The sequence below is a fragment of the Anguilla anguilla genome, chromosome 4, assembly GCF_013347855.1.
Source record: "Anguilla anguilla isolate fAngAng1 chromosome 4, fAngAng1.pri, whole genome shotgun sequence".
NCBI lineage: Eukaryota > Metazoa > Chordata > Actinopteri > Anguilliformes > Anguillidae > Anguilla > Anguilla anguilla.
The window spans coordinates 37,654,972-37,681,388 of record NC_049204.1 but is presented as its reverse complement, the minus strand read 5'-3'; the positions used below and the strand labels follow the sequence as shown (position 1 = coordinate 37,681,388).

Genomic DNA, 26,417 nt, shown 5'->3' with positions numbered 1-26,417 from the left:
CTTTATACACTGAGATGTGGCCACACAATTTGTTGTTTGGAGGAGCAGGCTCTTTGCGTTAAAACAAGCAGGTGTAACAAATAAAGTGGCCGGTGAATATGTGTGAGTATGTGTGTGTGTATACATATATATACATATATATATATATATATATATATATATATATATATATAGAGAGAGAGAGAGAGAGAGAGCTACAGGAATAAAACAGTCATCATAATTATCTGTATTTTTATTTATATTACCATGGGTTTTTTTTTTTACTTTGTTTTCATTTACAATTGTTTTGATGAGTCAGTATTCCTTCCTTTATTCTAAAGTTTTATTTATTATTATACAACATCTTTTCAGATTCTTGAATATGTCCGTTCTGTTTTTAAACAAAGATTATTTTTCTTTAAAAAGAAACAATCCCAACAACAGCTGTAGTTTTAAGACGAAATGTCTAAAATTGTGTGAACTCATCTTTCTTTTTTTCAGTCAAACTCATTGGTAATTTTATACATCCTTTTGAAATCGGCACTGTTCTCTTTCCTCCACGATTGATACTAAAGTAAACAGAGTGCTGTTTGGGTCCAGAAATTTAACAAGGGGAATATTGACTCCTGTCTCTTGAAAGATGAGGTTCTGCAGAGTCATGGCCACCATTGAGTCGACACCCAGAGCAGCCAGTGCTGTATCATCACTCAGCTCTTCAAAGTCTACATTGCAAGTCTCACGGATCGTGGTCCTGACACAGTCCCCTGCCGAAGAGGGTGTAGGTGACAGTTGGGCTCTGGGTTCTGTGCATATGTTTCTCAGTTCTTCATTTACCAAAGCTGACAGACGTATATTCAGGGAGGTGTTTTGAGACAGCACATGATTTCTAAGGTTTTTGAAGCTGAACTTGCACACAACCTGTTGAGCACTGTTTTGCAACAAACATTGCTCCAGACCATCATGAAATTCTGCCACATTCATCACTATCATTCCCTTTGTCTCCAAAAATCTCTGCAAAGAATCCTTGTTCAATAGGAGGCCCAGGTTCAAAGCCCCCCAGTTAATAGACTGTGCAGCCAGTCCAAGCCTCCTCCGATAATGGCAAAACATGTCCAGGAAATAATTGGCAGCGGCATAGTTTGTTTGAGTGGAATTGCCAATGAAAGAGGAGATGGAAGAGTAGCACACAAAATAGTCCAGTTTGCAGTGCATTGTTGCACGATGGAGATTTAAAGCACCATTAATCTTTGGCCTGAACACTTTTTCATAGTGTGACTTGTTGAGAGTTTCAAGTAGACCATCATGCAGGACAACAGCACTGTGAAATATCCCTCTAACTGGACAGGAAGGAAACCTCTGTTCAATCTCAACGACTGCCTTCACAACCTGTTCTGAAAGGGAGACGTCACACTGTATGCTGATGATGGACACGCCGTATCGATTCTGCAGGGTGAATATCTCATTCTGCAAATGAGATGAAGACCTTCTGCTTAGAATGGCAATGCATCCACCTCCTCTTTGAGCAATGAACTTCACTGTTTCAAACCCCAGCCCAGAAAGACCCCCCGTCACTATGTACACAGACTTCTGCAGGAAAAGTTGTTTTGGCTTCTCTTGTATTGGAAGGTGAGATACCTCATCCTTGGTTTTTCCATCAAGCACAACTATGGATGTGGTGTCTGAGCAAAAGTAGGATTTTGATACCTGAACAGGCAGGCAATCAATGCTTCCGGAAGTCTTTCTTTGAAAGACAATGTTTTTCAGTACCGGAACTTCAATCAATCGCATTGATTTCAGCCAGCTGTAGATCAATCCTTTTTGCTTCTTTAGGTATGCTTTCTGGAACAGATGAGCCACCTGAACAATCTGAACACAAACATTTTCACAATCTGTTCTTAACATGTTTCGCAAAAGAATAGGTGGCATCTGGTTATCATACACTAAAACAATGTTTCTGGCAGTAGAAACACTGCAAGCTTTATCAACCAAAGATGCATCAAATGGAGGCAAAAGGACAAATGCATCGCACTTGTTCGCATTTTGTAGCAGTCCGCTAAGTTGGGTCCCTACAATGACATTCCACCCTAACTGATTTGCGGTAAGCATCAGCACCTGCACCAGATATGAATCCGGTTCAAGAGAAATAATGGCCAACTTTTTCTTTTCTCTTACTTTCGGAAGGACACAATGCAAGATTTCCCATGCAAGGACAAAGAAGGAAATGCATGGTACTTCGTTGAGAAATGGAAGCTTCTTTGTTCTATAGCATGCAGCTTCTGGAATCACAACCTTTGAGGATGCAGTAATGGGGTAACATGAAACAATGTTGTCTCCCAATTTCAGTTTCCCCACATCCTTCCCGACAGCTGTAACAGTTCCACTGAAGTCCAGAGCCAGGAGTTTGTGGTTCTGTGATACGTGTTTGTTCCAGTACATGGTCTGACCAAAGTTCAGATCAGAGACACTGACCGGGAAGTAATCTGATGAATGAACACAGATTTTACTCAGTTGAACCTCAACAGTTTGGTCCTGTATTTGGTCTCCAGGTTCACTACAAGGAATTGCAGACAGCTTTGTCATTCTATAAGGGTCAGCAGTCTGCAGGATGAGATTCTCAGACCCTGAAGAGTAAACTACCCTTTCAGGACTCTCAATGGTTTTAATGGGAGTGCGAGTGATTGTACTTGAATAAATCTGACCATTGCTTATCGTCAGCTCTGAGTATTTTCTGGCTGGATAGGAACATAAAGTGTGAGCTAACGAACTGAGGTCTTCACTTGTCATAGAGGCAAGATCAATTATCTGGAATGACAAACCTAAAAGTTCAGCTGCGCAGGCTCGAGTCATGCCAGAAATGACGAAACCTGGACTGATACGGTCTACCGTCCCCTCTGCTGATCTGTAGGTTATAATTCTGATAGTGTTGGTGTATTTGGCAGCTTTCAGTGCAAGAACAATTTCACGGAAAAGCTCACAGCAGTCGACCAGGTGATCAAGGATCATTTCTGTTTTCAAGTCACTGAGATTTTGAAGGCCAGAAATGAACAAAACATCTTCAAACTTATTGACACCATCTGGAACCATGAATTCAGTAAACAATTCTGTAACTTTGAAGTTGGATAGTTTTCCAAGTTCCTCGAACTGGATGAAAGTAGAACTTGAGTGTAAATACTGCCGTAAAAAATCAGCCACCCCTAACTGATCAGCAAAAACTAAGGCTTTTGGTTTGTGACAGGGGCTGACATCCTCAGTGGTGGCATGCTGCTCATTGTGAAAGAAGAACTCTTTAGCAACAGAAGAACCCCCTCCCATTAATGTGATCCTCACATGTCTCAGTTCAACTAAAACATGACCCTCTTTGTCTGTGAAACAGCCACATACCTCAAACCCATCAGATGTCTCTCTGACTGTTCTCAGATATATGACCATTTCATTCTGCAGGGGACCAGACACAGTGACACAGCCCATGGCAGATGGGAATCCAGGCCTTGATGAAAATCTATTCCCGGCTACAACACCTATCATCTGCATAAATTGATCCAGCACTATAGGGTGAACATAGTAGTCCTGCAGCTGCCTCATCATTTCATCTGGAACCCTGAAGTTCGAAATAGCCTCCTTGAACTCCTCCCCATAGTACACATCTCCCAGCTCTCGGAAGACTGAACCATACTGAAATCCTGCCTGAGAGAGGGCTGTGTAGACCTGCTCCGCCTTTATGACTGATTGGCATCTTTTGAACACAAAATCCAGAGCGATATTCTTTTGCTCAGGAGCCATTGATCCATTTTTCCATTCAATGGCACCTGAGGCATAAGTAGCTGACTGAGAATGTATTTTAAATTCTGCTGTGTCCTCTGATGGTTCAACCTGTACTTTCATTTTGGGGGAGGTCTCACTGAACAGATATGGACTTTGGAAACTGATACTGAGCTGCAGTGAGCTAAGAGACACATTTGACTTCATACTGGCTATGACAGAAGCTAGAGCCAGTTCAACATACAGAGCACTGGGGGCAAGGGCAATGCCATTGTGTTTGTGTTCACTTAGGTACTTTGTTGCACCTGAGGAAAGATTACAGGTGAACTCTGTGCTGTTGTGCTTTGTGGGTCTTATAATAGGGTGACGGTTACGAGACATTGTTTCATTGCCCTGCCTCACTGTTTCAAAGTACACCTCCTTCTTTACACAATCAAATTGATACCTTGGGAACGATGTTGGTGGTGCCTCATGTCCTTTATAGAGATGTTCCCAGTTTACATTCACCCCCAGCTCAAAGAGTTTTGACACCGAGGTTAGCAGTGTCTCATGGTCTTTATCTGGTTGCGCAGTGGGGAGCACAGTGATGTCATTCCCTAATGTCTCCATGATGTTCCTCTGCAGGGCCCTTCTTGGACCTATCTCTACAAAGACTACGTTCTTCTTGTCTTTGGCTACTGATCTCAAAGCTTGTTCAAATGCGACAGGCTCACGAACATTCCTGGTCCAATATTTCCCTGAGCTAAAATCCCCTTGAGAACACTTCTCTCCAGTCACAGTGGAAAACAACTCTGCCTCCATTTCATTCTCTTGCAAAGATCCTACACTGCCCTGTATTTGGTCCAGGATGGGATCCATCATATGACTGTGGTAAGCAGCAGGGACATCTAAAATGTGGAGGAACAGATTCTTGTCGTTGAAAGAGGTCTTCAGCTTATGGTGAAGACTTTCGACTGCATCTGCTTCACCTGATAGTGTGCAGGACTGAGGGCTGTTGAAGGCAGCTAAGCAGACTTTCCCTGAGTAAGCAGGCAGGAGCCTCAGGATTTCTGATACGGCTATCTTACTGACAACAAGCATCTTCCCTCCTGTGACTTTGCTCTGCAACATACTGCGGAAATAGATCACCTTTACTGCATCCTCAAGAGACAGAAGACCAGAGCAATGGGCAGCAGCAACCTCTCCTACAGAGTGCCCAAGAACAGCATCAGGTCTGATACCCCAGTGCTTTAGAAGACTGAAAATGCCAACCTGGATAGCAAAGAGAATGGGTTGGACAACATCTGGTTTTGAATAATCATCATTGTCATATTCATTTTCCAGCTTCTCCAAAATGTTAGTGCTTTTGTAATTATGGAACAGGTTCTCAACCTCTTTCATTTTGTCTCTGAATATGGGATTCTCTTTCAACAGTCCCTTGCACATGCCTTTGTAGGTCACTCCATTTCCACAAAACACAAAAACTAACTTTAAACCTGATTTGAATGGTAAAGTGCTTTCGCTCAGCGCCGATCTGAGTTTTTCCTGTAGGTTACTGCGAGAGGATGTCAGAAACACTCTTCTATACCTGTGCTTCATGTGGCTTCTCCGACATGCCGATGTATATGCCAGAGATTTTAAATCTACTTGCATTGTTTGTGGCCAGCTCTTGACTTGTGTCTGCAATTATCATTTCAAATGACTTTTCAGAAGCTGCAGACAACACAAAGAGTTTTGTTGAATCCTGATTGGTGGGTATAGAATAGTCCACCTGCCTGTACTCTCTGACTATGGCATGTGCATTGGTCCCTCCAAACCCAAAGTTATTGATACCTGCAGCCCTTCCTGCTGGGCCAGTCTTTTCCCACTTCTCTACTCTAGTGGGAATTTTCAGGTTCAAGGCTTTGGCATCGATGCTGGCACTGTCCTCAGAGTAGAATAGAGAGGGAACAATAGTTTCATAGTGCATCATCAGAAGCACCTTGATGAGTCCTGCCACTCCAGCTGCTGACTCAGTGTGCCCAATGTTACCTTTCACTGAGCCAATGCAGAGTGCTTCTCCTGGAGGTCTGGTTTTGGCAATGGCTCTGGAGATGCTGCCTGCTTCTGCTGGATCTCCTGCTGGGGTTCCAGTCCCATGAGCCTCTATGTACTGAACATGTGATGGATCAAACCCTGCAGAGTAAATTCTGTGGAGCAGCTCCTCCTGCTGGGCCATGGACGGCCTGGTGATTGGACTGACAGTGCCACCATCCTGATTGAGAGCAGTTTTGCTTATGATGCCCCACACATGATCAAAGTCCCGTAGAGCCTGCACACAGGACAACAAAGGAAAATCATGATGTCACACAAGAATTTAATGGCAGTGCCACCTAGGCTCCTTTCATAGCTACACATAGATGTTTATAATCACTTGATAATGGCTGGTTTAAAATTTGATTTCAACACAAATGAGCTACATCTGTATCGGAAATACTTGAATACTTCCATTTGTTTTTAGAATACTGTATATTACAATAGAGGACTGTGTGATACAGCAGTTTAACAACTAGTCACCATTTAAAGCAGCATCAGGAATCTGGATAAGGAAAAACCTGTGTGTCAATTTTATTGTAATTTATTTCCCACTATCCCATCGTGATTGGATAGTAGCCACCAGACAAGGAAGTAGTTCTTTTTTAAAAGGATAGTGGCCAGACTACCCTCTCTATGTATATTTCACTTTATTCCTAAGGGGAATCAGCGAGGGTAACAGATAGAAATGTGCTCACAGTACAGAAAGTGGCTGCACTGGGAGACTCATATATGAGCTGAAAGTCAGCTGCCCAACAGAAACTCACTCTCCCCCAAAAACAAAAAGTGGTGAGAATATGTGGAACAGCTTGCCTAGTCATGTAATTGAGTTCCTAGAGGCGTTCATATTCTTGATGTAAAAGACTTGATGTAGTGTTGGATGCGCTCTAGTTTGTAGGTAAGTGGTGAATGTAGAAGGGCAGTATTATGTGTTCTTATGTTCTTATAAACACAGTATTACTGCCTCACTTTTTTCAGTGGCTTGAGCAGGATGACCCCACAGCCTTCCCCTCTCCCATAGCCATCTGCTCTGCTGGAGAAAGGTTTGCTGCAGCCGTCGGGTGAGAGCATCTTGGCTTTGCTGAGAGTGACAAAAATCCGTGGCTCAAGGATGCAGCTGACCCCACCACAGACAGCCATCTCACAGTCTCCTGGAAAAACAAGAAGGGTAGCACAACCATCAACATGACATCACAAACAGACATAATACCACCACAGACAGATTTTCCTTCTGGGTCAGTCTATAATTGCTGTCACAACATGTCAAAAATGTACAGAAAGGTTTGAGTTTAGTGTTGTTTTGTTTGCCCAAAAAACTACCTTCTGAAAAATTGGATTTGATACTTTATTTTAATTCAATTAACAGACGGCCAACCAAACAAGACATTAAACCATGGTCTTGAATCACTGTGAGCATTATAGATCCCATGTGTCCATATGTTTTGAAGTGAAGTACCAAAGATATCAATTAAAAATAATACTAAAAACTAAGAAAAAGGTTCAACAGAAAGAACTAAAACTGCTATAGCTGTGTGTAAATAACAGGCAGCCTTACCTTGTCTAACGGCTTGGGCAGCGTAGTGGAGAGCCACTAGAGAGGAGGAGCAGGCGCAGTCGATAGCAAGCGAGGGTCCCGTGAAGTTGAAGGTATAGGAGATCCTGTTGGCAGCTATGCTCATGCCTGTTCCTGTGCCATTGTAGTGGGTTATGGTGGTTGGGCTGTTGCTCAGAATTGTCTCGTAGTCCCTGTTCATGAGTCCTAAAAGAAATAGTTTTTGTTCAGGAAATAAATTTGTACAGTTCAAAAGGATTCTGTGAACAGTGAGATGCACTGAGCCATTAAAAACACTAAATGTATTTAAAAGTTGGCCATAGGGCTGGCATTCTTGAACTGCCACATTCAGACAATGATAGCCAAAATCATGTCCCCTGACCAATGAAAGACCCTTAAAGAAGGCATTTTTATCTAACTAAAAAACGAAAAGTTTGTACCAATGAAAACCCCAGTTCTGGTTCCACTGGCCTTCTCCATGGGTATCCCAGCAGTCTCCAGTGCTCTGTAGGTGCACGCCAGCAAGAGCTTCTGCTGGGGATCCATGAGGTCTGCCTCCGTCTCAGTGATTCCAAAGAACTTGTGGTCAAACTCATTTAACCTGGGTATTAAATTGTCCAGCACCTTTATTTCACTACTGCATTGTGTTTCTTTGAGATACATTGAGATTTGTGTTGACTTGCTGCTCAATTCACTATGTTAAATTTTAAGGAAATAAAACTAACAATTGATTTACAAAGAAAAATGAAACAATTATTTCTATCAGAAAATCTCTAAGAGCACATTGTATGAACAATTTAAATATGTTGGATATGACATTAATGTAAAATTATATTTTTGGTTATTATAAGAAATAAATCTCAGCTGCATGCATTTCATAAATATGCAGTTCAAAATATAAAGGTAACTGTAGGGAACTTGTAGCTTACCCATCAATCAGGCCTGCTTTGGCAGTTCGTGTTTTTCCAGCTTTGCTGTCATCAGAATCATACCAGAACGCTGGGTCAAATCGGTCATCTGGAATTTGCACTGTGCAGTTCTTTCCTTCCAGCAGAATCTTCCAGAAATTAGTCAGTCCTTCACCTGGCAGATGTAGGAGTATATTTACTGTCACTATTAGATCACCATCCATTTGTTCTCTAGGCAATTAAAAAAGTTATTCAAAATATGCCAATCGCTGTTATAATTTTGAAAATTATCCGACAATTTATGTTGCCAAAATAATTGTGACAAGGCTACCATAGAATGTTGCATTTGATTTGCATTGTACTCTGTTTTAAGAAATCAAATTACTTTTTATTTTTTTTAATTAATTTTCATAATCCTCAGTTTAATCTTCACATTACCTCAAGGTTAATTGTAAAAGCTACATAAGGCCATTGCATTTGTAATTTACTATGCCATTAAATGCTGGGGAGGTAAATAACAACAATAATAAAAATAATAATAAAGGTTGGGTTGTAGTCTAGAAAAACGTGCTACACAGTTTTTAGTCACCACAACCTTACTGCAACACTGAAAAGTTGCAAAAATGGCACCTTGCCCACCTTGCGCACCTTGCCTGCCCACCTTGCCCACCTTGCCTTCAGTTAGATGGATTACACAGATGTGTAAAGCTATGCCTAAATCTTCTTTTTAACAGGCAAAGTAGCCTACATTGGTACACTGGCTGGCACGACTACACACAAACATTTCTTAATACAATATGAAAAAGCACAGAGAAATCAGATCAATAGCTGAACTTGGTGACTGTGCTGTCATTTGTTTTAAGAATTTAAAATATCTTTAAAACCTGACTTTTTGACGTAAGTTTGAGTTGCCTGAAGGATATTAACTAACTGTACAATATGATGCCAGCATACAGTGAAATAAATCACTGCAATTTATTTCCCCAAAAAATGCAGCCTATATTGACGACATTCTGAATGGCAGATACCTCACCTCCAGGGAAATTGCAACCAATGCCCACAACAGCAACCTCTTCACCTGAGTCCGCCATTTTCAGCTTTCACTCCTTAACAAAATTAAAGTGTGAAAATTATATCTTACACAACTCACAGGATGGAACATATTTAAAAACTAATTTATCCATGGCTGTAGCATTCAATATCAACAGAAATGGCAAAAATAAATAAGAAAACACAAATTGTGCATTAAAAAATATGAAGTGAAAATATGAAGAAAATACGTATAAGAGTAATTCATTAAATTAGGAGACAGATTCATGGTGATATAGTAAGCAGACTGTTAAATGTTCGGATTCCATGCTTCCTGTGATGTAAGAGTGAAGTATAATTAACGAAGGATGTGTAGAACTCGTTCACTCCTACAGGATTAACCCCAAAAAGAACACACTGAACACACATGAGTAATCTGCACCTGTTGCTACACAATGAAGCCTCTGCGTGCCTGTGGAAAAAACCCATTAGATGTTTCACATTAGGCTATCGATATTTTATATCTTAACTCACCGAATCGCAACAAAGATTAACATAATTCCATTACCAAACTATTGGAGTTTCATGCTTCAAGCTTTTGAACATCAACTTTATGTATTTAAGTACAATAAATGTACATTTCTAAAGTATGGGCATTTACAATTATAAATTAACTACTTTTATCAGGTAAAGTTATCAGAGAATTGTGTCCCAACCTTTGACTAAAAACATGAAGTATAATAAAAGTATAATAAAATATAAACAATAATCAAATAAAAGCAAACAAACTGGCCAGATTTTCACCGTGTCTCTGCTTAACACATTTATAGGACACTCTTAGCCATAGCATCTAACATTAATATGTAGCCTACTTATAAGCAACAGTGCCGATAAGTAATCAGGGTCACAACCAATAATAATAATCAGTACATAAACAAAAAGCAACATAGATGAAACAAACATTTCAATTGTTTACTATATATTGTTGCATGGGGACGAGACAACATTTTAGAAATTGAATTTTACATTAATCTTGTGTATTTCTTATGACAATCATACAAAACTCCAGTTCGTGTTTTTGTGGTTAACTGACTCAACCTGTCACTGGCTAGCTTTGAATTAGCCAGATTGAAAAACAAAATATAAGATAAGACCTTTGTTTGTCCATACATGCATATGTAAATATGCCCAAGTATTGATGTAAAGCTAATACTTTTTACTCCAAGTAATTGGTATATTTTGAAAATCTGAAAACCATAACAGGACGCTATTACTGCTAGGATGCTGCCAATGACTGGTTCAGCTTTATTTAAATTAGCTGCAAGGTGAAACAAAAATACAGTGTTCGAATTACGGGGGGAATTGGGGAGGGTCTGACTCTGACCCCCCTAATTAAGACTTGGACCCGCCCCCAAAAGAGGTAAAAACAACAGGTTGGGGGGGGGGTCGAAACATTTATATATCCTCCTTACCTGTAATCGTAAATATTACAATATATTTCCCATCAGAGGCGTCATTAGACACCAACCATAGTGACACCACTGACCTGTTGTTTTTACCTCTTTTAGAGGGGGGTCCAAGTCTTAATTAGGGGGGTCAGACCCCCCCCAATTCCCCCCATAACCCTGAAAATAATACATATAAAACCATTGTTATACTATGTACAGAATTATATGTACATATGCCCAAGTATCATAGAAGTAAAGCCAATGTTACTTTGGACAAATAATTACATATGATGAAACAAAAGTGTAAAACCATAACAGGATTCACTCACTAGTGAACATTATGCTGCTGCTAGGATAAAGTTTTAAATGAACTGGATAAAATAGGTGCCACAGATTCCATGACATTCCCCATGTTTTGCCATTTCCACAATTTCCTCTGTTTATAGCGCTGTTGGTTAATGTATTTTTACTTGGGATATTTTTTGCAGCCTGAAATAGAGAAATGTGAAAAGGGAGAAAAAACAGAATGTTTTTTTTTTTCATTTTTCTCCCATTTTCTCCCCAATTTAGTCTTTATACAAATTCTCCGTGTGTATCACATTCCTGGTCGATGCGCTATCCTCTGTTGGTCTGGGGAGGGTGTAGACTACCACATGCCTCCTCCGATACATGTGGAGTCACCAGCCGCTTCTTTTCACATGACAGTGAGCAGTTTCACTGGGAGAGTGTAACGAGCGCGGAGGTTCACGCTATCTCCCCCAGATCCCCTCCCTGCTGAGCAGGCGCCCCGACCAACCAGTAGGATTCGCTAATGCAACGATCAGGACTCATACCCTCACCGGCTTCTCACCCGTGATCACTGTCAATTGTGAACCCGGGTCTCTGCAGTGGTAGGTGAGTGCTTATACCTCTACACTACCCAGACGGCCCTGAAAAAACAGAATGTTAGCACCAAACTTACGGAGTAGAGCTGTAGAAACATGCAGCTATTGCCGTTGAGTGACTGAACATTGGCATTGAGATTTGGCTTTGAGCCGTCTACTGATGCCCCTTCGGTAGGTAAGATTGCAGAAGATATTGTTCTTTGGAAGCTTGTATACACATGCATTTTATGACTAACAACGGTTGACTTTGCTTTGAAAATACTTGTTTATGTTTCCAAACAAATACCAAGCTCCTATATACGTGTGAACTGAAACATTACACAAGTTAATTTTTTGTCCAATGGCAAACTCTTAATATACTTTCAGGCAGCTGCTATAATCTTAAACTGTGCGATTACAACCTGTTATGAGAGTTAGCCACTAGGTGGCACTCAGGTTCCAAACACGATGCAGCAGTCGCCGTAAAACAGGAAGTGACCGATGAAGAGGCACGTGAATACAGACGTTCGGTTATGCACTGCAGCATTGTTTTATTAGCATGCGGTTTCTAAACATCGACCTGACTGGATATATCTTTAACACAACCAAAATGTACAGTATCCAATACTGTAGAAAACATCTCTTTCCACTTTCTGTAGGGGATGGACACTTGAGATTAAATTTAAATGTTTTAATTTTTAAATTAAATGTTAAATGAGATCAGATTTATCTACTATTAGGACTTGGTGAGGACTAAATGAGAATGCTCTATGTCATAATATGTGAAAATCTATGCTTCTGTGCATCTATGACACAATGCCTTATTTCTGCAATACCCAATCCAAACAGATTCCATATATTTAGTTATAATCATAATAATAATAATAATTATTATTATTATTATTATTATTATTATTATTATTATACAAGAAATTGCCTGTGCATTTCCAAATAGGGTATTTGGCTTTGGATAAACCCCCAATTCATATCCATCTGGTCCCCTTTCATTTTAAGGTGCTTTTCATACTTTGAATATAATCTTACAGTGTTTAAAAATAATGCAGGAACACAGGCACATGATCATCTGGAAGATTAAGAAAGGTTGCAAAACCTGTATTATTATTCAAAGATTAGGTCAGTATTTGCATTTAGAATGCTAATCACATTTGTTTATTGCATCAGATTCCTCTTACCATTTCAGGGTCAGTGAGCTACGAAGTTACCTGTTCAATCTTAATTGTTGTTAGGGTGTTGTGTTTATTAGGGGAAATTTGGTATCATTTTTCTCTATCTATTTCTGTGTAGTTTTGAAGGGAGATAAGTCGGGAAGCATTACTATTAGTATTTCAACCAAAGATCCGACTCAAAAACAGACAAACCAGGACAGGATACCAAAAAAGGTTTAAAGATCGACAGAGACAGAAAGTCACCTTTGCAGATTGAACAAGATACAGAATAGGTTGAAACACTGGTTTGAATGCAGAGGAGAACAAACTGGATATTTAACAATAGGTGAAACTAATATAAAACAAGAAATCAGTTAGCACTAGCCAGTAAGAAGAACAGAAAAGGAAGTACTAGACATAAGGAAGTGAAATAAAAGAAAATAAACCTGGATAAATTATTTAGAGAATACAAAGTAATCCCACAACACAACATACATTTCAACCAATGGAAATGTAACAGTCTGCAGTCTCTGACTCCATAGCACAGAAGTCAAATGTAATCTCTGTGTAGATCAGCTGTGTCTGCTGTCTCACACAGAACAAGGGCAACAGCAAAACCTGGCTTTGTTACGAGAGCACTGAATGACCTGGCAGTAAACTTTATAAAACTAAAATAATCATCTGTCAAAAACTGATTTTTCAGCACTGCACTAGAACACACCTTAAATAATACATGTGTCTGAAAATCAGGTTTAGCATGAGTGTCAGTGCATTATAAGGATAACTTGTAAAGAACTCTATAACAACTAAGGGAAGACTTTACGAAATGAATATGCCAATCATCATGTTGTCCAAACTCTTTAAGAAAAAGTTCAGGAGATGATAAGAGATAAATAAAAAGATCAAGATTGACTGTCAGGCCGCAAACACACCCCCACTACTGCCTGTGAAGTCCTGCTTTTTCATAGGAACTAAACAAGCCACGTCACATTTTATATAAAATATATTGTATCAATTTTGTTTTATGATTACATCTGATAACCCCATAAAAACAATAAAATTCCTTGAGTGCTGTTTACCCTCCCTTATGATGCATGCTAATATAGAAATAAAACTGATGGATTCCATTGATGTAATGACTAACAGTAATTACTGTCCAGATTTGAGGAGCCAAATGTTACAGAGTCGAAAGGACATTGTGAAGCCTTGCAAGATTGCTGGTTAACATTCAATTTCTTGTTATCAAGCACCCATGACCTAGTGCAACAACAGGAAAGTGCCTTTCTCTTTTGATAGGTACCAGCAGTTCTTTCTTAAACAGGTATTTCTTTCCTGACTAACAACTGTCGTGGAAATTACCTCATTTCCCCCGGTCGGTGAGAAGAGTCTAACAGACTTACCCAAAATATTCGGTTTCAAATACCTTTATTCGGCCGAACAGGCGAATTCACAGAGCAACAATGTCTCTGAATGAATGTTCTCCAAACAGTTGGAGCATTTTATAGGCTACACTTCAAAGTAGGTGAAATTGCGTGTTCTGCAATTGCCCAAGCTATCTCAGCTTGAACAGGTGCTTTTGCAGTTCCGGTAAAAATGTTGGATTTCTAGGAAATGCTGAATTCTCACTTCCTCAAAGCTATATATGTCACAGTGACTTACAGTGGGCTCCAGAATTATTAGCACCCTCAATAAAAATGTCGAAAAAAGCTGCATATAATAAATCACACAGATAATAATCTATATGTTATGTTCAAACATATGGGAAAACTATATACTTTTATTTCAATACATTTACTCTCATGCTTCAATGTTATTTTATTAAGTAATCTGAATTTTCTGAAAATCATAGGTGCCATAATTATTGGCACCCCTAACAATTATTGTAAGTAAAACCAAAATAAAAATTAAATTGGCAATACAATTTTACTTAATTTAGTTCATCTCAGTATAAAGGAACTATTGTGACATTCCATCAGGTAACAAGCATACAAAATCCCTTTCATCCATCAGCATGGGAAAAGCCAAATAACTGTCAATTCAGAAGAGACCGATTGTAATTTATCGACACAAGTCTGGTAATGGGTACAAAAAAAGACACAAACGGTTAAACATACCACTTAGCACTTTAAGGCAATACTAAAAACGTGTAAAACATGGAATGGTTGCAAATTTGCCAAGAAGAGAAATCAAGTGCATGTTGTCCATTAATAACCCAAGGATCACTGTTTAAGAATTGCAGAGATTGGTTTGTTTCTTGCGGTCAACAAGTCTAAAAAAAAAAAACATAAAATCGCACGTCCATACCAAATGACTCTTTGGTAGGGTGGCACGAAGACAGCCCTTACTGAGCACAATAAACAAAACCAAGAATCGGGAGCTTGCCAAACCTCATTGGAATTATGACTGGAAGAGAGTGTTATTGTCAGATGAGACCAAAATTGAACATTTGGCCATACACACCATCGACATGTTTGGTGGCACACTAGTTTACACATGTTGGGAAATAAATCTTATGTCAATAACTGTTTTATTTTTTAGTTAAGAAATTGTTTTTAGCATTTTTTGTGCATATTTATCAAGGGTGCCAATAATTCTGGAGCCCACGGTATAACAATGGAGAAGTGGAGAGACAGTTTCTGTGAAGAACAGGAACATGCGCGGGAGGGGCTATGCGCTCTGTAACACCGGATAGTGAAATAATACCGGATAATGTAATAACTTTTCATAATGTAATGACTTTTTCATTTAGAAGGACTACATAATGTAATAAAAAAGTATAATGTAACAACTTGCCAGATAATGTAATAAATATGTTGTTACACGGATAACGCAATAACTTTTTCGGGATAATGTAATTTATTACATTATCCAGTGGTTGTTACCGTTAAATTTGCATACTGCCAGAATACATTTTTGCTGTAAAAGTGATGGGTTTTGGAGCCTTCGGATTCATAAAAAAGTAACAAAAAGCATAAATTACTGATTTGAGCAATCAGGGCATCTTCACTATCAAAAGACAGAGGTGCTTATGCCCATGATATGCACTTTTGTACGTCGCTTTTGATAAAAGCGTCTGCTAAATAAATAGTAAGTGTTCGATGTCTTCTTGTTGTACCTCAGGTTGTCAGTTATTGTTTAACTACGTTGCAGCCAAAGCCAGTTTTTTATTTATAGGGCACATTTCATCCAAATTTGCAACACAATGTGCTGAACAAAATGCCTTAGTGCAGGGCTGCCCGTCCCAGCTCCTGGCGATCTACTGTCCTGTAGGTTTCATTAAAAAAGCGTCTAACAAAGCGCACCCTAACAAAGCGCACCTCATTCAAAGCATAGAGATCTCATTGAGCTTCTAATTAGTAAAATCAGGTGCGCGAAATTAGGGTTGAAATACAAACCTATGGTAGATCACTGGGAATAGGATTGGGCAGCCCTGCCTTATTGAAACGGATGTTATCCGGTTAAGATGTGACGTTATTCATCCAAAATGTTTTACTCACCGGATAATGTAACAACAACTGGATAATGTAATAAGAAAAATTGACATTATCCGGAATAAGTTATTACATTATCCGTGTAACATATTTATTACATTATCTGGACAGTTGTTACATTATCCGGTTTTACATTATGAAGTCCATCTAAATGAAAAAGTTATGACATTATGAAAAGTTATTACAATATCCGGTATTATTACATAATCCGGTGTTACAGAGCGCATAGCCCTCCCGCGCGTGGTCCTGTTTTTCAAAGAAACTGTCTCTGCGCTTCTCCATTGTTATACGTAAGTCACTGTGACATGTATAGCCTCGAGGAAGTAAGAATTCAGCGTTTCGGGTAAATAAGTCAGTTTCCTAGAAATCCGATGTTTTTAACCGAGCTGCAATAGCGCGGTTAATATACCAATATCCATATGATGTTTTCACTTCATGATTTAAGAAGGCCAAAGCATTAGCCTACATTACACACTGTAAAAAAAAGGTTCTATATGGAACCAAAACGGGTTCAATAGAAATGTTTATATATGGCCCCCAAAAAGGTTCCTAAATGGTTATATTTTTTTTAAATGGCACACGTATATGTTTTGGTTCCATATAGAATCCATTTTTTATTTTTATTTTTGTACAGTGTACGCTCCAGGAAACAAGCTTTTTAACGATATATGATTCAACCAGGTCAGTTTAAAAACCGCGGAGGCATTTAAGCATAAAAGATGCTATCATAAGCTTATTTTATGCTTCGTGTTCTTGACGATGGTGTTATATTATCACCTAAATTAACTATTTATAACGATTATTTACTTTTAGTTTGATCATTTTATGAAACTATAGAAGTTATAGATGCAAAATATCAAAAAAATATCACAATTGACATATGGAACCAATATTATCGTTTTTGACGAAGCAATCCGCAATCCCTGTGAAAACTGATTTGGGGACAAAGAAGTTTTCTGATATTTGCGCCAAATGAAATCGCAGGTGCGTCTCGAATGCAATATTAGAAATTATGGATAACAATAACGATGAAATGGATCAAACCAGCATCACATTTCCAAATTATAGGAACCAATCAGAAGTGTATTTTCTTGGCTCTGCAGTCGGTGGAGTGAAACTGAATGAAAATAATGTTGTCAGGCAATAAGACTATATTAGCCTACTATTTAAAGGAAGATGAAGTCAATCCACAGAGAGACCATTTATGGCTGAATGAATTTCTTAAAGTCTTATCAAATTACCCAGCTGCTACGGAAGCAGATTGCATTCACACACACACACACACACACACACACACAAAGACACCTTATCGCTTTTACGAGATCAGGGTCTCGTAATTATGAGAAAAGATCTCGTAATTACTGATCTCGCAATTTTAATTATTGCTTTTGCATCTGTAAAATCTTTGTGGGAAATCATTTATATTTCAGTTCCGCTTTCGGCATTTTGACCGAGTTTAATGTTACCTACCTTGCTAATGAGATGACAGGCCAAGTGTATAACGTTAGCACAGACGGTCGTGAAATTAAGAACTAAAATAAGCGTTGCACTTGAGTCCAGTAGGTATGGTTACCAGATGTATAGAAACTGGCGCAAGACAATGACTTCTTCACGGCAGGTATATCGATTTTCTTAAAAAGTGACTATGTCAGTTGGACCACTCTGCCATTTCTACTGTTCAATACTTTTTAAATTATGCTACTAGCTAGGCCTACCCTACAACGCCACATTTCTAATTTCATGTTAGCTAGCTCTATATATCCTCTACCAACATACAAACAATTAGTAGGTCTGTTGCGTACAATAGCCCATTAAAAACACTTCCATTTAAAATTATGACAAGAAACTGGTGTGCGACCACAAATTTGGCTTCAGCTTGCTGTGTTTGATAAAGCTAAGATCTGCTTCAATTGTATGACATCGAGAATGCCGCATTGCAGGCAAAATTGGCTAAAATTGGAGATAAATAGGCCTAGTCTACTTTAGCGAGATGGCCACCTACCATAACTAGCTCTTTAAACACTCTCTGATGAGCAAAAGGCCAATGCTGGATTCACACTACACACAAGAACAGCAGAGAATCTGACTACCTTCAAGCGCAGACTAAAGACTCATCTCTTCAGGCTGCACCTCTCCCCACCCCTCCCTAGCCTCTAGTTTAGCTCAATGTACCTAGTTAGGCTAATGTGATCTCGTTAGTTTTGTATTTGGCAGGAATGTTTTGTTTATTTGCTGAACAGTTTACCCTTCAGGGTTGGAGTCCTGATCTATGTGGTCACTTCTGGCGCTATGATCTTTACTTCACTCTAGTGTGTTTTTCTGCACCTCTGCACTTTAAACTGATGCACTTGTTGTACATCGCTCTGGATAAGAGCATCTGCTAAATGCCTGTAATGTAATGTAATGTAATGGTACAAGGGTTTAAAGGTTTCATGATCTAAAGCAGAAAATGAACTACAAGCATTTCCAAAGTAGCTTGTACAGCATCAGCCCAATACACCAGTCATTGCACTGGGGCGTTGGGGTGTGATTGTTTCAAAGGGAAGACCACCCCAAACTGGCCCACCAGCTTAGTTGTCTTGGGTCAGTGCTAACCAAGCCCACATATTGATTCAGCCATTTGTAAGCAGCAAAGTATGGGATGGTATAGCTGCTGGTGATTTACCACTGTTATCAGGTAAACTGGATATAGGAAATAGTCACTATTACAGACCAAACTGACACGTAAAGAGAACGAAGGCTTCTCCACGGATCTATGTATGAACTGAGGGACTATGCTAGTCACATACTAATGGGATGGTGGCAGGATGAATCAAGATTAAATTTCAGAGTACTTTGTGCAACAGGTGTAGTGCATCCTCCAACTCTTATAAATATTGGAACACACCACATTACTTCATCTACACTTGCTGAGGTTATAAAGAAATCGACAGCTGGACTAGCATAGTTCATAGAACTGTGCCCTGTGAGTAACCTTTGTTCTATTTCATATGGGGACTATGCTAGTCACATTCTAATAGATTAGGGATTCAATGTCACCAGGTGAGAGAGGCCTAAGTGTAGTAGTTGTACTTGTGCGTTCCCTCTGCCCCCCCTCCCCAGGCTGAATAGTAGTGGTTGAATGTACAGGGGCCATAGGAAACTTAACTGTGTAATCAGAATAGCTATCCCAATTATCCCATGCAGGTTTCCCCCCAAAATTGTTGGTTTTATCATTCTCATTGTCTAATTCAGCCACTAATCCCTCAGGAAGGGGTACCCCTACCGCTGCTATGTGACCTTGCATGATATCTACTGCTCTCTTGTATTTTCCTACACGGTCTGAATTGCTAGTGTGAGTTCCGGGAGTCAGATTGGTACATTTACTAATCAAGTAATCATACGCCCCTTGTGCACAATTTAAGTCATTGACTGTTTTCTCTAGTGATGATTCTGAAGATTCTGATTATTGTCTTCTATCTGTGCAACCTCCTGCCTCAGCTTTATTTGAATCTCCATGTTAAGTGTGGCATTCGCTTTATAACTTTTAAGAGTAACTGCATTCTCTGTGACTTGCTGTTGAAGAGTATGGTTTTCTATCTCTACAACGTCTAATCTCTTTTTAGTCATTTTGTAAGATGCCAGAATCGCTTTCAATGCTGTAGCAATCTTCCCTTTCTTATTTTTAGGTACTTTTGAGTAGTTTTCAGACTGAGACGATGCCCACTCGTAAGGCGCGTCTTGGTTTTCTATCCCTTCAAGCACACTGCGTTTACCATGTTTAGCAATGTACCTAACCACAAGGTCTTCCATCCTCTAATTTATAGTTGGCTATCACACAATAAACAAACAATATTGCTAAACCAGCGTTACTCGAAAAAAAAAGAAAAGAATTCGTAATCTAGTCACGTGAATTAGTGAGTGATATTAGAATAGTTTTTTTACTACTCAGAGTACACCCAATTTAAGAATCTATGTCCCAGTACTTCGGAACCAATAAATTCTACAGACCAGTTACTTTAGGTCTGTGTTCTAATCGTTGCGTTATCTAGTTGCTTTAAGATAAACAACAGCTACCCTGTTCCTGTACTTCGGACACAGGTCGAGGATTCCAGTTACTTTAGGAATACTATTTTAGCATAAAGGTCCCGGTGCTTCGGGCACGATTGATTCTAAAGACCAGTTACTTTAGGCCTACTTGTATCTACAAGTTACAACAGTGCCACACTCTGTCGGGCACGGTCCAGTTACTCTTAATTCCAGTGCTTCGGAATTAAAACTCCTACTGCCAGTATGAAATGATGGTGAAAACAAACAAAACTGTCCCAGTCCTTAAAACTCTTTTCTAGATTTTTTTTAAACGAGGGGGTTCCCTAAAATACAAACCAGCAGCATAAAAGAAGAAACCGCGTTTCTTACCTTAGTGTCCCAGGTTTTTTCGGAATTCCTCGCTGGGTGGCTCACCAGTTGTAAGGAAAAAAGGACGTCTCTCGAACGTGATGAAAATGTACAAAGTTTATTTCCAATACCGGCAGTGACAAAAGCGCACGAATGACACTTTGGATTCAGCAGAGTCCGACTGAACCACGAACCTTTCCACAGTCTGCTTCTTATTCGTTTTCAAAGCTTTGATCAGGAGTGTTGAATACACCTACTAAGAAGGATATAGTCAGTTTCGAACACCTATCAGTTAGGCCGTAGTGTATTGGCCGTCCTGTTGTTGAATTGAATTAGCACGTCTGTTGACTTGGATGGTTCCCAATCTCTCACTCCCGGTCGCTATTCTACCATTGTACCAACTGTATTGTGATAATGATAAGATCAAGGGGATGTGTGGGAAAAACAGGACCCAGCCTGGGCCAGAAGAGCTGGGTGTTCTCCTCACACTGTTGAATATTTCTTCAAAATATACACTTCACAGAGTCTGATGCAACTGGATTTATTGCAGGCAATTCAAATATAACATGCAAGAACCCGGGCTGATCTGCGCATATCAATACAAACACTCTCAAAGCATTCCACAAGACACTTCACAGAAAACACATAAGATGCACACACACACAGACAAGACACACACACACAGACAAGACATACATTCAAGACATACAAGACATACCAAACTCCCCTGGGGCCGAACACTCCCATTTATCCTATCTTGTTAGCTCCTCCTGTTGTGGACAGGCTTGGGCTTTCCCACAGGTTTACATCATTATACTTGACTCTTCCCCATATACCATTGTTTCTCTTTTTTCAGACACCATTATTTCCAAGCCCCCTTCCTTTCTTTAATTAAAAAATAGGCATTCCCTTCTCTTATCGAAGTCTTCCTCCCCTTCATTCCCTTCTCTTATCTAAGTCTTCCTCCCCTTCTTGGCATAAGACATGTATTCACCTCATTTATCTCCTGCTGGATTTTATCATTCACAACACGTTTGTATGAAAGGCCTAGTTTGTATGCCAGAAGCTGTGCTTTCATTGTATATGGACTTTTACAGCTTGTGTTTTATATTAAGTGCAAACCTCTACAGATTATTACTGTTTTGACCAAGATCTGGCCATTGCTAGTTCTACATATTCTTCTTTTGTTAATAATATACTCCGTCTTGGTGGTGATGGTTGGTGCTCTTAAATGCATTTCCTTCCTACAACAAATTTCTTACATCTTTGATTCAAATCTTAGTTTTGTACCTCACATTAGAAACATAACTAAGAATGCATTCCACCATCTTCAGAACATTACCAGAGTGCGACCATTTCTCTCTCGAGCCAACACAGAGACATTAATGCACACCTTTATTACCTGCAGAATTGACTACTGTAGTGCTCTACTTTCTGGTCTCCCTAAAAAGAATATAGCTCAATTACAAGTACTGCAAAACTCAGCTGCACGTGTATTGACTAGGACCAGAAAGAGGGGGAGGGGGTTTGTTGTATTGTGTTAAGCACTTTGTGTTACATTTAACTTGTATGAAAAGTGCTATACAAATAAAGTCTGATTGATTGATTGATTAGCACGTCTGTTGACTTGGATGGTTCCCAATCTCTCACTCCCGGTCGCTATTCTACCATTGTACCAACTGTATTGTGATAATGATAAGATCAAGGGAATGTGTGACCAGCAGACATATTGGCATCAGCGACAGATTTATTACATCTTTGATTCAGATCTTAGTTTGAATCACTCTGTGAGGTGATGCAGCATTCACTAGATAAAACCTAGCAAAGGTATCTGAAGATGCCCAACTGACAGCAGCACATACAAACCAAATGTATCTGGACACCCCTAGGTCTGGGGCTGTTTTTCTTGGTTTGGGCTAGGCCCCTTAGTTCCAGTGAAGGCAAATGTTAATGTAATCTTCTAGACTGTTCTGTACTTCCCCAACAGCCCATAATATTGGATGAGATGTTGGAAGTCAGGTGTCCACACACTTTAGGTTTAGTAAATTAGACAGAATACTTAATTTGCCTGATTTGCATAATCTCCACCCTGTTTTAGCATGTTCACTCCAGGTATACATATGCACGAACACATTTAACTATGCATCAAAATGAAAGTCCCGGTATGACATAGTCCCCACAAAATACATCCTAGTTTATACCCATTGCGACTGTTTAGCAAATTCAACATAGATATTGCTACCTTGTAGCAACTCCCTTTGTTACAATCGCAATCCTTTAGTAAATCTGGACCAGAGTCTCAGCCTAGCAAGGGTATCGGGAGAAGAGGCTGGCATCACAGCTGAGGCAAATAGGCAAGCAAATGGCAGGGGCTAACAGCAGACAGAAAAGATGCAAACAGTTAACCCTGTGCCATGAAAACAGGCTTGTCAAACCTGTTTCAGAAATGTCATATTTGAACTCATCCTGCCGCCAAGTGGAAGCATATCCCATTAGTATGACTAGCGTAGGCCCTATGTGAAATAGAACAGATGTATACAGTATTGAGCATGTTACACAACCAAATCAAAACAAGAAAATTACACTGAGAAAATACCTAGTGCTTCAACAATGCTTACAGAATGGAAGTGCTGGACAAGCTTGAGTGATGGATCTGCCTATTATTGCCTCACAATACTGATTTTCATGAGTCTGCCTTACCACAGTTTAACATAGCTATTCACATCAAAGACTGATGAATCATCAATTATTAAAATGAATTCTGCATGAATACTAATACAACCGCTGTTCTTCTTTCCAAGAGATTGGTGTTGATGACATGTTCATCATGATTTCCGCCTGGCAGCAGAGCAATGTTTGCGACAGTGTTGAGAAGCGTCTGGCAGACACATACAAAAAGGCAGCCATCTCTATCACCATCACCACGCTGACGGACATCTTGGCTTTCTACATTGGTCTCATGACACAGTTCCGCTCAGTGCAGTCTTTCTGCCTTTACACTGCCACAGCTATCCTGTTCTGTTGTATATACAACATCACTTTCTTTGGTGCCTTCATGGCACTGAATGGAAGGAGAGAAGAAAGTGCACTGGCTGACCTGCAGGAAGGCTGAATTCCAATACCCCAAAGGAAGATATAAATGTGAAAGTAAATTATGTAAGAAAAAGAATGATGATGTAGAACCAGTAAATGGACATCCGATAAGTGGACTTTTTAAGGATTACTTTGGACCCTTCTTGACCAAATCATGGAGCAAAGTTTTACTGACCCTGCTTTATGCTACTTACTTGGCTGGCAGTATTTACAGATGTATCCAGACAAAAGAGGGAATAGACCTCCGAAATCTGGACCCTGACAATTCTTATGTTATTAAGTGTTACAGTGATAAAAAGTTGTACTGTAGTACATATGGTCCAAGTGTTACCGTGATTTTAAATGGTGAATGTCAATATTGGAGCAAAACAGAACGAGCAGCTCTCAACTCAAGTTTGGAAATATTTCAAAGTCTACCATTTGTTGACTGAAGCTTATTTGTGTCTTCGCTAAATGTTTATGAAGAGTATGTAAAATCCATATGTAATATAAATAATGAAACTGAATTTAAATCCCACTTACTTGGATTTTTAGAAAAAACTTACTTTAAGCAAGATGTTAACTTCACCAATGACAAGATTTATGCCTCCCGGTTTTTTATCCAGACAATAAATACAGATGATGGTGATAAAGAAAAGAACATGTTGAATAAGCGAAGAGCGGTTGCAGCAAATTGTTCTGATAATAATAAGAATTATTCTTTTATGGTTCATCACCCTGCATTCATCTATTGTGACCAGTATGTTGTCATAGTAGTAATACTATTCAGAATATTTTAGTGGCCACAGCAGCCATGCTGGTCATATCCCTCTTGCTGATTCCAAACCCTCTCTGCTCGCTTTGGGTAACCTTTGCCATTGCTTTTGTCATTGTGGGTGTTGTTGGCTTCATGACCTTGTGGGATGTTAATCTTGATTCCATATCCATGATCAATCTGGTTATCTGCATTGGCTTTTCTGTGGACTTCTCTGCACACATTTCTTATGCCTTGTCTCAAGCGGTAAAGATAAACCCAATGAAAGGTAATTGATGCACTCTACACCCTGGGGTATCCCATAGTTCAGGGAGCTGTTTCTACCATACTGGGGGTGTTGGTGCTATCAGCATCACAGAGTTACATATTCAGAACCATCTTCAAAATCCTGTTCCTGGTCATCTTGTTTGGGGCAGTGCATGGAATTGCTTTCATTCCTGTTTTTCTGACTTTCTTTGAAATCTGCACCTGTTCAGAAAAAGTCAACAATGAAAATAAAGAAACTGATGCTGGGTCAGTGAGCACTTATGATAATCCTGAATTTGATTATGGACCTAATATGGTTGAAGATGGACAATCACAGTTCACATTTTCATCAAATAACCAAATTTGGTTTTCACAATGTGTTAGTGTGAATGGGAATTGTAGCTTGGAAATGAAATTTGAACCTGACTGTCCCTGACTTTCAGAATGGATTATTCTGACATCAGTCTTCCTAATTATGATGTTACAGGTAGGAAAAACAGTTGTGTAGGGAAAAAAACAGTTAAGGATTCTGGTGGCTCTGCAATAAGTGTGAGATAACCATGGAATAGTGGCATCAGTCCTGCAGAATTCTAGATGCTAATAGCCTCCATGCCTTGGAATATATTATTGGCTGTGCAGGCCACACATGGTAGCACCACTGCTCCATTTAATGATTTAACATTTGTATTTTTTTTTCTATTTGTATTTTCATGTCTTTGTTCAATATCTTTATTACAGGACATTATGAAAATGTGCAATTGTTTCTAAATCATTGTAGAACAATAAAATGTGATTTTTTCAATGCCATTCAGTTTGAATAAGCTATAATGTCCAGTTAAAACCCACAATGTAATGAGCTGTGCAGCAATAACTATTTAATATGACTATTTCAAGATATAATATGTAGGATTTTGCAGACCTTGTAGATTCTGTGTTTGTAAACCTCATTCACACCTCCTTTTTCCTCAAGCCCACCCAAACCTCCGTTGAGAACACACCCTCGAGTGCTACAAGCAAAATGTAAAGCAAAAAGGTAAGGTGCTCGGAGATATAGAAATTTTCACGTTGCCTCACAGCAAGAAGGTCATGGGTTTGAATCTCGGTTTGGGGCCTTTCTCTGTGGAGTTTGCATGTTCTCCCTGTGTCCGCGTGGGTTTCCTCCGGGTGCTCCGGTTTCCTCCCACAGTCCAAAGACATGCAGGTAGGCGAATTGGAGACTCTAAATTGCCCATAGGTATAACTGTATGAGTGAATGGTGTGTGTGCCCTGTGATAGGTTGGTGGCCTGTCCACAGTGTATTCCTGCCTCTCGCCCAGTGCATGCTGGGATAGGCTCCAGCACCCCCCACGACCCTGCTCAGAATAAGCAGGTATAGATAATGGATGGATGGATGGATGGATGGTTGGTAACAGTAAGTAGGCAGTGTTATACACGGTCTTTACACTGAGTGCACCCCATAGCGGGTAGGAACATCCTATGGTAGAGCCCCTGCCATTTTGTGTTTTTCCTAGTTTAATATTTAGCTATTCTAGGCTCTGTTTCATGGAGCAGAATTACTGAGTTTGCTGGATAACTGCACTGAGTAAAACTAAAAACCCTCCCAAATCTGCAACATGGACTGAAAAAGAGCTATTATGGGTTTTACTCCAGTTATCCAGCTACCTCAGTAATCCTGCTTCCTTTAATACTCCCCTGGAAAT

General features: G+C 39.5%; 2 pseudogenes; one reads left to right on the top strand and one right to left on the bottom strand.

Moving 5' to 3' along the window:
* Nucleotides 1-254: 254 nt before the first annotated feature.
* LOC118224764 lies at nucleotides 255-14,261 on the bottom strand (annotated as a pseudogene).
* Nucleotides 14,262-23,451: 9,190 nt separating this feature from the next.
* Nucleotides 23,452-25,515, top strand: LOC118225296 (annotated as a pseudogene).
* Nucleotides 25,516-26,417: the final 902 nt, after the last annotated feature.